The sequence below is a fragment of the Xenopus tropicalis genome, chromosome 2, assembly GCF_000004195.4.
Source record: "Xenopus tropicalis strain Nigerian chromosome 2, UCB_Xtro_10.0, whole genome shotgun sequence".
Classification (NCBI taxonomy): Eukaryota; Metazoa; Chordata; class Amphibia; order Anura; family Pipidae; genus Xenopus; species Xenopus tropicalis.
This window is the reverse complement of record NC_030678.2, coordinates 153,376,086-153,393,992: the sequence shown is the minus strand read 5'-3', so window position 1 is coordinate 153,393,992 and position 17,907 is coordinate 153,376,086. Positions and strand designations below refer to the sequence as shown.

At 40.4% G+C, this 17,907-nt stretch overlaps 1 protein-coding gene across 1 annotated transcript in view; it reads left to right on the top strand.

The window, feature by feature from the left end:
- Positions 1 to 17,907, top strand: part of fry (FRY microtubule binding protein) — a 214,357-nt gene that overhangs the window by 21,640 nt on the left and 174,810 nt on the right. The window contains exon 2 of the mRNA XM_031897245.1: positions 149 to 208. The gene's annotated coding sequence lies outside the window, so the exon portion shown is untranslated. The remainder of the gene's footprint in view (positions 1 to 148; positions 209 to 17,907) is intronic.

Sequence of the window (17,907 nt, the reverse complement as noted above, 5' to 3'; positions counted from 1 at the left end):
TGGATTTTAATATTTAATATAATTCATTTTCATTCACAGTCTGGATTTTAATATTTAATATAATTCATTTTCATTCACAATCTGGATTTTACTATTTAATATAATTCATTTTCATTCACAATCTGGATTTTCTATGTTTACATTTCAGAATCGGCCATATGGTGTATATGAAGGGATAGAAGAGCGCAAAGCCTTATTTCTACAAAAGGTGAAATGTTCTCTGATATTAATTACATTCCTTTTGTCTATGCCTCCTGTGATCTTGCTTTCTATAAGTGGCCTATAGCACAAGAGGAACTCGTGCCAAAACCCAATGGTCTAAAACCAGCTGCATACCATTGGCAGGAGTTGGATTGTCATTATGAATATAACGTTATAATAAACACCTTCCCTGCCGGTGTAATGGCACATGGGGCATTTTGAACTCTGTGGGCATCCCAGAGAAACAACCTAAAAACATGTTTCTTGACCAGCAGCTGCTTCATATTCTGCTGATTGCGAAGCACTTTGCCCTATGGTACAGTCAAATGGAGAAATTAATCTTTATCCGAATAGCCCAATTCCTGCAAAATGGGTTTTTCTATTTCCAGACAAAAAATAAAAAGCTTGGTAGGTTTTAGGTGCCAAGTAGGGATTTTGTTATGATTTTCATGGTGTACTTGTTGTTTCTAAATTACGCTTTATACACTGCGAATAATTTATTCTACAGTCTAAAATGTTATTCTTAAACCAATAAATGTATTTTTTAGCTGTAATATTGGTGTGTAGGCGCCATCTCAGTGCATTGTGCCTGAGTCTGAGCTTTCAGAAGGAGCCGGCACTACACAATAGAACTGCTTTCAGATACACTATGTTTCTCCTACTCAGTGTAACAGAAGAAATCATGAACTGGGTGAGCTGAACTTGGATTTTTAACATTGAGTGCTGTTATCATATCTACCATTAGGTTGGGCATGGAAGTTTTTTAAGCAATACAGGTGTCAGGGAGCTGCTAACTTGCTACCCTCTTATTGTTTTGCTGATCAGCTGCTGGGGGGGAAAGGAAGAGGGGCGATATCACTTCAACTTGTAGCTCAGCAGTGAAGTGTGACTGAAGTTTATCAGAGCACAAGTCACATGGCTGAGGGCACCTGGTAAACGAACAACATGGCTATCCCCTTGTCAAAGGGGCACGAGATCAAGGGCAGCAGTGAATCCAAAAACAAAGCAAAGTTGACAACAGGCAAGAAAATCGTATGGAAGCTTAGTAAACACAGCTAGGGAACAGCTCAGATTACTCAGCAAGGTAAACTGAGCGCTGGGGTCCTTAAAAGCAAGGTGCGCATGCATTCGTGCTCAGGCCTGCACGTTCTGGTGTGCTTATGCACGCGTGTCCGTTTCGCATGTGACCCGGAAACACCATGAGGCTCCGAAGGAAGCGCCGTGCAGAACATATATTGGCCCAGATTTTTAGGCGCGCTTGGGACAATACCACTGAGCGCGCCTGACAATCTGGCCCAATATGTCTCCTTTAATAAACTGGCTTCCCCGAGTACTAAAGGTATGGAACAATAATTGTGATCACTTATTTTACAGATATCGTAAAACCCCAGTCACACGAAGTAAATATACTATGAATGATCACATCACCAAAGAAAGACTTTTGCTCTTTCAGGTCTTAACCGCACCTAGAAGTGGCAGGCAAGGACTGGCAATCTGTGGGTTCTGGCAAATGCCAGAGGGGCTGCTGTAAGATGCCATAGATAGCCACTATTTATTGGGCCTGTGGAAGTCTATTTGGGCCTCTATGTACTTAAAATGCCAGGGTCTATTTTGCATCTCAATCCAGATCTGGTCATTGGTCAACTAGAATTAGCATTTTAGTGATCACTTGAGAGTACTTTTCCTGGGTTACGCATGTTCAGAACAAATTTTGTATGGATTCCAGAAACCAAACAATTGCCTACTCATAGACTTACAGGATTGGTCAGCTTTAACCACACACTATCTAAGTAGTGTTATTAGACCCATGAACAAAGCTGCAGCTTCCTTTATTTGCAGCACTGTGTTGCCATCAAGCATAAACATATCCCACACAAGTATTTTTAACATAGCTGTGGGCGGCTCATTTCTGTCTCAGCTGCAGATTTCCCCACATAATAAATATGTTAAGGAGATAACTTCAAGAGTTTTAAAAAAATCTTCAACATCTTTATGTAAATTACTGCATATTTTATAATTTAGGGCATAATTATCAATACATGTACTCTACTGTATTTTAAGAAGAGACTTGCAGTTCAGCATATAAAATACAGCATTTTTACCCATGTTGTTTTTAGGGTTTAGTTCTTCTTTAAGGCAGTTTAACCGTGAGAACGATTACACTAGAAAGTATGGGTTTATGTATGTGAATGTATAGATGGGTCAGTATGGGTCTGTATGTGAGTGTATAGATAGGTCAGTATGGGTCTGTATGTGAGTGTATAGATAGGTCAGTGTGGGTCTGTATGTGAGTGGATAGATAGGTCAGTGTGGGTCTGTATGTGAGTGGATAGATAGGTCAGTATGGGTCTGTATGTGAGTGGATAGATAGGTCAGTATGGGTCTGTATGTGAGTGGATAGATAGGTCAGTGTGGGTCTGTATGTGAGTGTATAGATAGGTCAGTGTGGGTCTGTATGTGAGTGGATAGATAGGTCAGTATGGGTCTGTATGTGAGTGGATAGATAGGTCAGTATGGGTCTGTATGTGAGTGGATAGATAGGTCAGTATGGGTCTGTATGTGAGTGTATAGATAGGTCAGTATGGATCTGTATGTGAATGTATAGATAGGTCAGTATGGGTCTGTATGTGAGTGTATAGATAGGTCAGTATGGGTCTGTATGTGAGTGGATAGTTAGGTCTGTATGGGTCTGTATGTGAGTGGATAGATAAGTCAGTATGGGTCTGTATGTGAGTGGATAGATAGGTCAGTATGGGTCTGTATGTGAGTGTATAGATAGGTCAGTGTGGGTCTGTATGTGAGTGTATAGATAGGTCAGTGTGGGTCTGTATGTGAGTGGATAGATAGGTCAGTGTGGGTCTGTATGTGAGTGGATAGATAGGTCAGTATGGGTCTGTATGTGAGTGGATAGATAGGTCAGTGTGGGTCTGTATGTGAGTGGATAGATAGGTCAGTGTGGGTCTGTATGTGAGTGGATAGATAGGTCAGTGTGGGTCTGTATGTGAGTGGATAGATAGGTCAGTATGGGTCTGTATGTGAGTGGATAGATAGGTCAGTGTGGGTCTGTATGTGAGTGGATAGATAGGTCAGTATGGGTCTGTATGTGAGTGTATAGATAGGTCAGTATGGGTCTGTATGTGAGTGGATAGATAGGTCAGTGTGGGTCTGTATGTGAGTGGATAGATAGGTCAGTGTGGGTCTGTATGTGAGTGGTTAGATAGGTCAGTGTGGGTCTGTATGTGAGTGTATAGATAGGTCAGTGTGGGTCTGTATGTGAGTGTATAGATAGGTTAGTGTGGGTCTGTATGTGAGTGGATAGATAGGTCAGTATGGGTCTGTATGTGAGTGGATAGATAGGTCAGTATGGGTCTGTATGTGAGTGGATAGATAGGTCAGTATGGGTCTGTATGTGAGTGGATAGATAGGTCAGTATGGGTCTGTATGTGAGTGGATAGATAGGTCAGTATGGGTCTGTATGTGAGTGGATAGATAGGTCAGTATGGGTCTGTATGTGAGGGGATAGATAGGTCAGTATGGGTCTGTATGTGAGTGGATAGATAGGTCAGTGTGGGTTTGTGTGTGCTGGGTTTACTTGGAAGGGTTGAACTTGATGGACTCTGGTCTTTTTTCAACCCTATATAACAGCTTTGAGTGCAGTGACCTGCAGCAAATGTGCAGAAAACATAGCAGTTTGCATCCGCTTTTTACACTTTGCACCCTGACCTGCACTTTGTAAATGTGAGCCTTTGTCTCAGGTTATTTTGTAAAGATGTGACAGCTGAAGCAGCTCTGCATCCTATAAGATGTACAGGAAAGGCATTGCATGGTGCCAAAGCAGAAATTTAAGCTCCTAGATGCTCCTTATTGCTTTATTAATTATTTAAGAACTTCCTGGGTCTAATTATATGCTAAGGGAGGTTATAATACAGTTCCACAGACCAAAAAGATGTCATTGTGTTCTTGCGTGGAAGGAACAGCTATCATGTTGATCCAAGAATAACCAACAAACCTACTTTATTCCCTGGCTCATTAGGAGTGGCAAATTACACAATGAACCTAATTAAAACTTTATACTTGATTTCTTGATGAAATTACATGTTTATAATTGCCTCTGCAGAAATGGAAATGCACAAATGTATAAATGTATCATGTATCAAGTTCTGGCCAAAGATCAGGGCATGGTGGCAGATTTCAGAATCTGTGGACAGTCAAAATCAGGCATACAAAAGAGGTAGCCAATGGCCATCACAGCAGGTTGGGCAGGAAATTCAGATGCCAGCTTGGGCAAAGGCAAAAGGAGGAGGCGTATTTAAATAAGGCTTATCAGTCAAAGGCCTACTGGGCCCCCTATAGTTCCTGGCCCGCCTTCCTGGCGACTTTAGTTACACCCCTACTTTTTAGTAACATGATTGGTGAGTTTGTATCATAGTAGCTGTGGGTGAAAAAAACATTCTACAAGTTCAACCTTTTGTCCTAGCCAAACCCATGTACCTGCTAGTTGATCTTTCTTCCAGCACACAAGGGGCGTGGCCAAAGATTTTGGTACTCTTGTTTTCATGGGGGGTCCCATATAAATAATTTGTAAGGGGCCCCAATGTTTCTGATGGCAGCCCTAGCTGTCGGTCAGGGAGACTGCAAACCAAGTGACAAATGAATGCACCTCCAGATAGGGTTGCCACCTGCTGGGTATTTTACTGGCCTGGCTGGTAAGGATGAGGCTTAATGCCAATGGTATTAATAGGGCAGAAATACACAAATATAGGAAGGCCTTTTTCCAGAAAAAGTGGCAACCCTACCCCCATATAACATACTTTCATACACCCGACTGGTTCTTGTAACCCAAGGATCCTATTAATGATTAACATTCACTTAGTTGACCTATATTATACATTTACCATGACAACATCACACTCCAGTTCTCTAACGCAGGGACAGGCATTCCACAACGAACATTAGATAGCACAGAGGCTAAATATATTCCTCCCTTACTTCTGTGTACTCCCAGGAGAGGAAACAGTGCTGACAGTATTACTCAGAATAATTCTAGTTATTTCCCAACTCCTTCCAGTGGTGATACTTATTGCATTGACACACCGGTTCCACGGTTATATACAACGTTTACTGAATAATTTTGGATAACAATAAATGAAATGGGTATCTAACTGGGTAATATAACAAGCAACAACATGTCTAGACTTTATATAATTTTAAAATATTTTATTCTTAAAGGGGCAGTTCACTTTTACATTAACTTGATGATGTAGATAGCAGTACTTTACTACAATGTGCAAGTTATTATTTTTTCTTTTGTGGTTTTTTAATTATTTATCTTTGCTCACTCAGCAGCTCTTCAGTTTGGAATACCACAAGGTACAGTAAAATTGTAGCCTGGGGGGCGCTGCTACCATGAGGCAACTTGACAATCTAGTCTCAGCAGTTACCAGGGGTGGCTGCCACTATATGGCTGCCACATTTCTGATATACTTTTTCCGGCAAGCAGAGGGAGCTGCTGCTTGTTGATGTCACAGGGTGGGGAATGGATTGATCTGTGACATCACAGGGTGGGGAATGGGCGAGTCTATGACATCAGGAAAAGGAAATTGGGGAATATAAAGCCTTCAGAGAAGGTAGGGAGGGTTAAAAGGAAGGATTTTACAGCAACAAGCATTGGGGAGGGGAGGAGTAGAAGGGTAATTACAAAGGCAACTATATTGTTGGTAAATTTGAAATACCAACCATAACAAAATTATGTTTTATCCTATGGGGGCCGCATTAGAAAGGTGGCCTCAGGGTGGGCAGAGATGTAAAAATACCCTTGTATAGCCTCACAGAGTAATAGGTTTTTGTCTGCTGGAGTAAGTAACCCCCCATTTTTAAGCTGGAAAAAAATCAGATGAGGAAGGCATAGAAAAACTAAAAATATAAAGAGCAACTGCAAAGCTTTAAAAACTAGAGCATTCCATAATATACTAAAAGTTACATTTAAGGTGAACTTCCCCTTCTGCTGCCCTGAATTGCTTCTGATGTGACTTGTCCCCTGCTGCCGTGCTGTGCCACATAATTCGACAGGGGAAAAGCTAGAGTAGAAGCACTTCAGGGCAGCAGAGCACATCCCTCCAACACAGATAAATATTTAATCAGTGCTGCAGTCTTTCATTCTAAATTTGTGTGCATTTTCTTCTTAAGGTGGAAATACATGGGTTGTGTTACGGATCCCAACCGACTGGTTCATGATCTGATATGCTGAAACTGCACCTCCCCATGGTGCAATACATGCCCCTCTGAGGCTGCACTAATGGGGTGATTTATTGACGCTTGAAATTTTTTCCATGATTCAAATTCTTTTTGATCAAAAACTTCACAATGCAAATTTAGGTTCTAAAGCTTGAATGTTTGATATTTATTAAGCGCAAAAAATGAAATTTAAAAAAAAACTCAATGTAAAACTTTAGCATATAAAAGATTGTGGGTTTATGTAGAATTGAATGGGAATTGTCCTGGACAACATTTATGCATTTTTTTAATTCAACGATGGGTAGAATAGGAATTCAATGCAGTTGTGGTTTTTTTACATTTTAATTCAAATAAGTTTTTTATTTTCAAATTTTTGAATAAATAAGCATAACATTTAAACTTAGTAAAATTTAAAGTTTATATGAATTGAATAACTCTAAAATTTACAAATTCAAATATTGATAATAAGCCTTCCCATTAAGAAATTTCCTACAAGTGAAGATTGTCCTACAAGTGAAGGTTGTTAGCTTGTGTGCCTGCAGAGGGCAATATTGAGCCAGGCTTTAAATATGTGTGGTTTCCTACACATCCAGGCTCATACAATGAATCTGACTTGGCTCTCCACGTCTTCTTAGTAGACTTAGATATGGTTTGGCAGTTGGCACCTTCATTTTTTTACATTTATGTAATATAGAAGGCAGCACTGGGCATCCTTATCTCCATAGTTCAATATGTTGCACATCACGGTTTTAAAAATTGGAAGAAAAAAAAAATATATAAAGTTGGTTAGGACACAAGTCCTTCAAAAGCTTATTGTGAGTACAGACATTTTCCTTTCAGGATACATGTATTTATATACCCAACAGAGGCTGCCTTTTTGCTTACTACTGCTGAGGTGTCCTTCCTGGACTGTAGTAACAATAGCACTTAGGGGGATCCTAAAAGCTGCCAACTTTTTTTTTTTTTTTTAAATGTATAGTTGCTCTTGGCATTGCTTAGTCCTTCCTGCCTTTTGTTCCGAATCGAGTGCTACTGGGGGAACCCAGGAGCTGGCGCCACCTCCTGGCCTGGCAGTAGCTCCAGGGTGGTTACATTCACACCCAGCATCAATGGGCGTAGCACATATAACTCACACAGCGAATACCTGAAATGATGCCAGGCAGACTTCTGCACAATTGTGTCCAATTTGTGACTAAATGCACACGCAATTGTGGCAGTTTTGCTAAATCAGGCACAATTGTAGGCACAGCACAAGCCCAAAGCCAGGACCCCTATGGCACTGGGGAACAATGCTGCATTATGGGAAAAAAACATGTTGATTGCACTTGAAATTGCACTTTGCTATCTGCACTTTCAGACATGCATGTGCTCTATAGACTCTTTTAAAGCTACCTGGCAATAATTGCCCTTTTTACCCCAGAAAATAGCTGTTACATGCTTTTGAAATAATGGATATGCCATATATACATCTTCATCTTTTGTGCAATTTCCTGACCCTGTTATAATTAATGGCTACATTATATAAATATATTGATATGTTATTGTAACATCAGTGTGGTGTTATCCAGCCCAGAATGTATGGTACACTGATTAACCAGCCCACTAAACAGAAAGGTTGGGCATAAATGAGCTACAGGACAAACTAAGGGGGGAACAGATAAGCAGGAGGCAAAGATGGCATTGCCCTAAGAAAACAGCAATATATATCCTTGTGTAAACTGTTATTTGGCTTTTAGCAACTCAGCTGTGTGCAATGCACTAAAGAAAACTAAGTGAAAAAGTGTGAAATACAGGTATAGGATCTATTATCCAGAATGTTAGGGACCTGGGGTTTTCCAGAAAAGGGATCTTCCATAATTTGGATTCCCATACGTTGTGTGCTAAAAATTGTTTAAACATAAAATAAACCCAATAGGATTGTTTTGCCTCCAATATGGATATGTGCAGCTTAGTTACCACCAAGTACTATGTACTGTTTTCTTATTACAGAAAAAAAGGAAAACATAAAAAAAATAATAGTTTGCTTAAAATGGACTCTATAGTGATGGTCCTCCTGTAATTCAGAGCTTTCTGGACAACAGGTTTCTGCATAAGGGATTCCATACACACACATATATATATATATATATATATATATATATATATATATATATACACATATATTTAACTCACTAAACTCTAATTTCATATAATAACTTTTCTTTTCTGCTAAATGCAGTCAGAACATGTACCTCCTGGGCAGCTGTTTCCTAACTGCGCACCGAACAGGGTGTATTTGAATGTGTTTTGAACCCCACCCAGCATGTTGCTATGCAGACTATGTGCACTGGCAGACACGCTTTTGATGCCACGGACAGTAGCATATATAATAAAGCCAAAGCAAGCATTCCTCTGCCATTAATAATGAGTACATTATACTCTGTCAAGATCTGTCAAATACATGTAAATCAACTGGAATATATTTTTATTAGTACCTAAATATATGGTGTAATTTTTTTTAATGAGATGATGTTGAAAAATTTTGATTTATGTTATTTCTTTTTAAACAATATATCCAGTTTTCCAAGTTGCATAAGCACCATAGGAAATGCATGCAAAACAAGTTAGTGATATCTCAGTACATAAGTAAAGGTGGCCATACTGATTCTGCAGCTTATCTGCCCATGTATGGGGACCCATGACAGGCCTAACTGATATCTGGCAATAAATTGCCCAGGTGTCAACAGGGCAGGTTTGATTTTCCTGTAGGATTGGGGACCTCATGGGCTCATTGATGCCCTCCTCGCTCCGACGGCTCCTAAACGCATCATTGTAATTGGATCTTTTGGCTCTAGGGCCAAATAGTCAAATTGGCTTGATATCACCCAGGAAAAGCAATTCTATAAATGCAAAGAACTTAGTACATTCCAACAATATTTTAATTACCTAAGCACTGTCATCCTCAGTACAGTCAAGCATAATGTGAAATATAAATAACAAAAATTCTTTAAGCCTGTTGAATTTCAAATATTTTCATTGATATTGACATCCTCATACCAGGGTGCATGCAGCATTAGCAACAACCCGGGTGAAGGGTTTCGGACAGGTGGGGCCATGCGGGAAGGTGTGTGAAGGCCGCGGCGGTGGACATTGGAAGGGGCAGAAGCCCCAGGGGCCCCCTGTTATGCTCTCCTCTTCCAATTACCTGTACAGGGCTGTGGCACATTGATAAAAAACCCTAGAGCAGGTATCCCCAACCTTTTTTTGAGCCACATTCAAATGTAAATAGACTTGGGGAGCAACACAAGCTTGAAACATGTTCCTGGGAGTGCCAAATAAGGGCTGTTATTGGCTATTTGATTGCCCCTATATGGACTGGAAGCCTACATAGGTTCTGTTTGGCAGTACACCTGGTTTTTATGCAACCAAAACTTGCCTCCTTACCAGAAATTCAAAAATAAGCACCTGCTTTGAGGCCACTGGGAGCAACATCCAAGAGGTTGGAGAGCAACATGGTGCTCACGAGCCACTGGTTGGGGGCCACTGCACTAGAGTGTAGCTGTGTCTCTACCACAGTGTCCCAAAGGAAAGTCAACCAAAGCATGTTATTTATTTATTTATTTATTTTTTTTAAATTTTGGAAAAGTTATGCACTGTTCCTTCACAGGAAGGAAGTCTTAAGAAACTCAACAATAGGCAAAGTATTCGAAGAGAGGAAAATGATAAACATGGCATTTCTTATACAGGTGCGATCCATCTACTATCATCATTTGGAAATGGAAACAAATGCTCTTATGGTTGCTAGGTACTTGATGGAACAAGCTTTCTCTTTGTTTGGTTTTCCATTAAGTTAACAAGTAGCAGCAAAGGAAATGTACGCAGGGTTCATTAAGTGTATTCGCTATTAGTAGGCCTTTGTGAGTCTATTGTTAGACATTGCATTTGATTCCAGACTCCAGCTTCCAGCAGTGCAGAACAAAAATAAATATGCTGGAAAGGACAAAATACTAGTGGTGCTTTCATAATTAGGGAAAGTTGCGTTATTTTTATACAGCTGCCAGCATTATCTTTTATAAATGTAGTGTGGTATTAAATGAGTTCCCTTGTACAGATTTTCATGTCATATTGCTTTTATATATTACAGCTGAGACTTCAAAATATACAATGCTGTAAATATCCTTGGCCAGTCAAAAGAATTGTGCCTTCTCTTACTAATGAAACCTTGTTGCCACCCTCTCTGGCACTTCTGACAGCGTTACACTCAGCTGTTGCCACAGGACAGTCTGTGGAGCTATGGGGAGTAGGGTTGCCACCTTTCAGTTTGTGGAACTACAGGAATGGGGCAAGTGGTAACGTCACTAGGGAGAGATGGATGATACCAGGGGACGGGAGTATGCGGTTTTCTGATCGCCGTGTCAGTCAAAGAGAGTCCTGTCTAGATATCCTAATTTTGAAAATTGGGCAGGCAGTGCTGACCCGGACAGCTCTTCCAAAAACCGGGCTCTCTGGGTCAAAACCGGACAGGTGGCAAGCCTAATGGGGAAAGGCTGGATGCCTGGTACTTTAATGTGGCGCCTCCACCTAGTGGGATCTAGAAGTACACCTAAACGTGGCTCCACTAGGAACAATAATAATGCGGGCACAGTCTCTGTAAACTCTTTATCTAAAATAAAGGGGAAGCTAATGCAGGAAAGTAACAACAAGGGCTTCTCTAACTAACTTTCTGTACAGTCACGGGGGCCATTTCACAAACGGTCATTATCACTTAACGCATAGTTTTATGCATACAAAAGTGTTCTTTAATTAAGTAACGATTCATCGAAGTCATTTTGCATGCGTTACTAGTTATCGCATGTGCAAAAATCTCAAATATGGCCAAGCATTATGTCCATCGCATTGCGATAATTATCTAATAGAAATAATACTAATGCATAATTCACAGACATATTTGAAGCGTTAAAAGCATAAAATGTGGTGATAATTACTGTGAACCTTAACACCTTCTAGGATTAGGCGTTACTAAACAACAGTGCAGTTCGTGATTGTCTGTGGTGACAAGATGGAGTTTGCAGTCGGATTTTTTCTGGAATCTGAAGAAGAGAATCCAGTGTGCGTTTGCCCTAGAGCAGGGGTAGGGAACCTATGGCTCGGGAGCCAGATGTGGCTCTTTTGATGGTTCCATCTGGCTTGCTGCCAAATCTTTAATAAAAAAAATAACGGGGGCCGTGGCCTGCACTTAGAACACGTCTTCTATCTGCCGAGCGCAGGCCACGCCCTTCTACGCATCGCATCCGGCATCCTTGGCACCCACCCTACCTTGCCCCTGCGCTCGGCAGATAGAACACGTGTTCTAAGCCTTAAAACATGTCTTCTATCCGCCGAGCGCAGGCCACGCCCTCCTCCGCATCGAATCCGGCATCCTTGGCACCCACCCTACCTTGCCCCGCAGCCAAACATAATGTATGGCTCTCACAGAATTACATTTTAAAATATGTGGTGTTTATGGCTCTCTCAGCCAAAAAGGTTCCCGACCCCTGCCCTAGAGTGATGCATGCTCGAGTTTTCAGCATCTAGCATTATGTTGTGTTCCAATGGGCTGTGTATTATCCGCAGTGGAACGCAAGAGAAATCCACTCATCTGTACATGAAAAAAATAGGCAGAACTAGCTCACCTGTAGATATCTTTAAACATATTCAAATCAGTGATGTGCAAGAGTTTCCATTTTGTGGGCCAGTTATCAGTTTTTCACATTTTTTGGGGGCCAAATTGTTATAGAACAATTATGTCATGCCCATTAACTCTATAGAGCTCTCTCAAAGATATCTATGGAGTTAAAGGGCATGGAGGGGGGGAATTAAATTGTCTTAGAGTACTGCATCCTGCCTATGGCCCTTCAGTTGAACAGCCCTGATCTAAATACACAAATAAAATCAGCTGTGAAGCTGGCCATACACATATTATAACTTAGCAAGGTTACCAAACAAGTGTATCTGTCCCTAATTTGGCAACCAATACAATAATGAGGATAGGGTTGCCACCTGTCTGGTTTTGACCCAGACAGCCTGGTTTTCAGAAGGGCTGCCTGAGTATGACTTGGTAACATTGACCGACGCCGCCTCATAACTCTGCCCCCATGACAGCACAGCCCCCCCCATATGACGTCACCCTTGCTCCCTGCTCGGCTTTCTTAGCTGGCAGAGGTCGCAACCCTAACAGAGGACCAACAGAGAGCTGTCAGATTTTCAAATCTGTGCATTAGATATGTCCCTGATTTTTGGACAGATATCATTTGGACTGGTCTTCCCATGGTTCCCATACAGGGTCCAATAAGTTGCCAAAGCCCCTTTATCAGCCCTTGTATGGCCGTCTTAATAATATCATAAGGAAGTTTGAAAAAATCTTTAGTCAACCAAATAAAGCAACTGGGTGCTTTTTAAACTGATAAAATTAATAGCATTTTTAGAGCTTTGGGAGTATCCTTGGCATGCAATAAGTTAAATCCTTTTTTTACTGTAATCAATGGATAGAGCACATATTCAATGCAAAATTTTTATGGTATGACCCGCAAAATTGAAACGCCTCTGTTGATCTTGGACAGATGTGTTGAATGGAATCATACAAAGGGCTGAATTCGGGGCTGTTTTTTAGCTATTAAGATCCAGCTCCTGTACAAAGTGACATTCAGCACAGAGGACAAAGTGTTGGTCTAGCAGTGATTGGCCTTAGACTTGCATTCATAATTCAAGAAAACAGCCAAAACAAACTGCGTGTGTCTCTTGCTCCTCGGGAGCGCATTCACCTTCTCAAAGAAAGTGGTGTGGCTCAACTCCTCCCCTGTAAACATTCTAGAAGGAGATTTATAGCTACACAGAAATGTTTATTTGCACCACTTCTTATTACTAAGCCTGCTTCCCATAATATTCATGCCATTCCAAGCCCACAAGGACTCCTTGCCTTATATTTTATGGCTGTAAGAGGTGAGATGGAGAGCACCCTGACTGAGTACCTCTGTACACCCACCACAATCACTGGGTTTCAGTGTCCTTTGGATTCATAGTGTCCTCAGGTAGCATTTAGCTTCTATAATACTTGGTCGGCTCTGTGCCTGTCTAGCCAAGTGCATTCGGAGTGCTAAGGAAATATGCTGCCAGATATTTTAACACAGACTTAATTTTAAAAGGTACAGGTATAGTATCTGTTATCCGGAAACCTGTTATCAATAAAGCTCAGACTTACTCACATTTCTAAAAATTATTTCCTTTTTCTCTGTAATAATAAAACAGTATCTTGTACTTGATCACAACTAGGATATAATTAATCCTTATTGGAGGCAAAACAGTGCTATTGGGTTTATTTCATGTTTCAACAATTTTTTAGCACAAGGACCCCTTATCCAGAAAACCCCAGATCCCGAGCATTCTGAATAACCTGATACCAGATACCTGTGTGTTTTTATTTATAACAGAAATTGTGGGATAGAAATATTAAAATACAGCAACTCATATAACATGGTGGACACTCTGGGGTTTATGTAGAAATAGTGACCATAATCAAGAGGTTGGCTTTTGTTATTCTAGCGTCAGTATTCTATCCTTTTTTCACCAGTGCCTTTCAGGGCTGTTTTAATAAATAAGAAAAGGGGGCATTTGCCTACCTGGCAGCAGGCACCATTAGACCTTTCATATGGTACTGGTATGGGATCTTTTATATGGAATGTGTGGGATAGGGGTATAACTCTAGAGGAAGTGGGCCCTGCGATTGCAGTGGGGCCAGGAGTATAGAGGCCCAGTAAATGTGGCCATACTGGGGGCATAGGCGACCTTTGGACCAAGGACCACATTAATGAGCCAAAGCAGTTCCCAATCCAATTATTTTAGGCCAGATATTGGTCTGGTTGGCAGTCGGGGTTGTTCATACACGGGCAGATAAGCTGATGAATCGATCTGAAGGACCAGAATTGGCAGCTGAAATCTGCCCATGTATGGCCACCTTAAGGTCCTATTTAAAGAGCAATTTCAATATATCTTGGTAGGATTGGTTAACTTTAGGGGCCCCAAATTGAATATGGTAAATACTGGTTAATTAAGATATCTAGAGTATAATGTTTATTCAGACATGGGGGCCAAGTGGTATCTAACTTGTGCATACAGTGGAGGAAATAATTATTTGACCCCTCACTGATTTTGTAAGTTTGTCCAATGACAAAGAAATGAAAAGTCTCAGAACAGTATCATTTCAATGGTAGGTTTATTTTAACAGTGGCAGATAGCACATCAAAAGGAAAATCGAAAAAATAACTTTAAATAAAAGATAGCAACTGATTTGCATTTCATTGAGTGAAATAAGTTTTTGAACCCTCTAACAAAAAAAGACTTAATACTTAGTGGAAAAACCCTTGTTTGCAAGCACAGAGGTCAAACGTTTCTTGTAATTGATGACCAAGTTTGCGCACATTTTAGGAGGAATGTTGGTCCCACTCCTCTTTGCAGATCATCTCTAAATCCCTAAGGTTTCGAGGCTGTCTCTGTGCAACTCTGAGCTTGAGCTCCCTCCATAGGTTTTCTATTGGATTAAGGTCCGGAGACTGACTAGGCCACTCCATGACCTTAATGTGCTTCTTCTTGAGCCACTCCTTTGTTGCCTTTGCTGTATGTTTTGGGTCATTGTCGTGCTGGAACACCCATCCACGACCCATTTTCAGTTTCCTGGCAGAGGGAAGGAGGTTGTCTTTCAGGATTTCACGATACATGGCTCCGTCCATTTTCCCGTTAATGCGAATAAGTTGTCCTGTGCCCTTAGCAGAAAAACACCCTCAAAGCAAAATGTTTCCACCCCCATGCTTGACGGTGGGGACGGTGTTTTGGGGGTCATAGGCAGCATTTTTCTTCCTCCAAACACAGCGAGTTGAGTTAATGCCAAAGAGCTCTATTTTGGTCTCATCAGACCACAGCACCTTCTCCCAGTCACTCACAGAATCATTCAGGTGTTCATTGGCAAACTTCAGGCCTGCACATGTGCCTTCTTGAGCAGGGGGACCTTGCGAGCCCTGCAGGATTTTAATCCATTGCGGTGTAATGTGTTTCTAATGGTTTTCTTGGTGACCGTGGTCCCTGCTAATTTGAGGTCATTAACTAACTCCTCCCGTGTAGTTCTAGGATGCTTTTTCACCTTTCTCAGAATCATTGACACCCCACGAGGTGAGATCTTGCGTGGAGCCCCAGAGCGAGGTCGATTGATGGTCATTTTGTGCTCCTTTCATTTTCGAACAATCGCACCAACAGTTGTCACCTTCTCTCCCAGCTTCTTGCTAATGGTTTTGTAGCCCATTCCAGCCTTGTGCAGGTCTACAATTTTGTCTCTGACATCCTTGGACAGCTCTTTGGTCTTTCCCATGTTGGAGAGTTTGGAGTCTGCTTGATTGATTGATTCTGTGGACAGGTGTCTTTTATACATGTGACTAGTTAAGACAGGTGTCCTTAATGAGGTTGACTAATTGAGTAGAAGTGTCTAACCACTCTGTGGGAGCCAGAACTCTTAATGGTTGGTAGGGGTTCAAAAACTTATTTCACTCAATGAAATGCAAATCAGTTGCTATCTTTTATTTAAAGTTATTTTTTCGATTTTCCTTTTGATGTGCTATCTGCCACTGTTAAAATAAACCTACCATTGAAATGATACTGTTCTGAGACTTTTCATTTCTTTGTCATTGGACAAACTTACAAAATCAGTGAGGGGTCAAATAATTATTTCCTCCACTGTACACTTTATTTCCAATTTTCGTAACATTAGCAATCAATCAGCTTCTCTCCTGGGTATACTAATGGAGTCATTTACTTGAAATATCAATTGATTGTGTGTCCTGCTTGATGAAAGTGTGTGGGGACTGGTAATGCTGTCAGACCCTTGTGAATAGTGGATTTATGTTTGGAAATTATTTCATACTTTTTACCCAGCCAGCACCCAGGCTTTATATATATGAGACATCACTACATTAAGGACCATGCCGGACAATGACAAAGACAACAGAAACACTATTGTAGATCATTTAACTGGCTGAACAAATTTCACTTGAGAGCACTAGCTTTTCCTTTTTATCATAGCAAATAACTATCTATGCCCTTAACATGACTTTAGTAATATTCGTGGAATTTTGGCATCTCTAAGGTCCCCAGTATTCTAAATATCAGTCCATCAAGAAAGCTGATTGAATTGTTAGCTAATAACAGGTGGTTTTCTAATATCTTTTTTTGCAAGAAGGCTGAAATATGTCCAACTTCGTACAAACACGGCAGAGAATAAAATCCGCATTGTCTCAGACTAGAGGTCAGGACAGCAAGATTAACCTGCTGCAGAAAGATAGAAGGACTTGCTGTCTGGGGATATCTGGCTAATTACTCCAATAAACCTTTTGGTTGCCTACAGGAACGTCTGTCCTTTAGACTGAAGACAGCTGCAGTATCTTGGGGGAATTCATATTGGGCTGAGCTAGAATTCCAATCCTCAGCATTTAGATAAAGAGGCTCTATACACCTTTGCTATTAAATAATGAGCAGAATAAATAGGACTTATATTTTGCCTTTGTCATTAAATGTAAGGCTTTTCAGTGGACTACTAAGCTGTTCTGATTGTGTTTGCTTGAACAGAATGTAGATGACTTAAATTCTGGTGTGAATTGTAGAGGTATGGGACCCATTATCCAGAATGCTCGGGACCTGGGGTTTTCCGAATAAAGGTTCTTTCTGTAATTTGGATCTCCTACCTTAAATCTACTAAAAAAAATATTTAAACAGTAATTAAACCGTAATAGCCTTGTTTTGGCTCCAATACGGATTAATTAAATCTTAGTTGGGATCAAGTACAAGGTACAGTTTTATTATTACAGAAAAAAAGGAAATCATGTTGAAAAATTACAATTATTTGCTTATAATGGAGTCTATGGAAGATGGCCTTTCCATAATTTGGAACTTTCTGGATAATGGGTTTCCGGATAAGGGGTCTGATACCGGTACTGGTTTCAAAGCTGCCATGTACTAATATTTTTTTTATTTACTAATCAGCCTTATATTGTGACAATTATATTCTGTACATACAGTATATTGTGCCATTTATATTCTGTATATACAGTATATTGTGCCATTTATTTTCTATATATACAGTATATTGTGCCAGTTATATTCTATATATACAGTATATTGTGCCATTTATTTTCTATATATACAGTATAGTGTGCCATTTATATTCTATATATACAGTATATTGTGCCATTTATATTCTATATATACAGTATATTGTGACATTTATATTCTATATATACAGGATTAGTTAAGCTTTAGTTCTCCTTAACAATTAAAATAATAAGAAAAACGTATGTTCAGCCCTATTCATTGTGCTCATGTAAAAAGGGAGTACACTGCCCCTATAAGCAGGGGATAAAATAAAATGGGATGACAATCTGATGAAACTTGGATGTTTAGACCTGTTACCTAGGATTT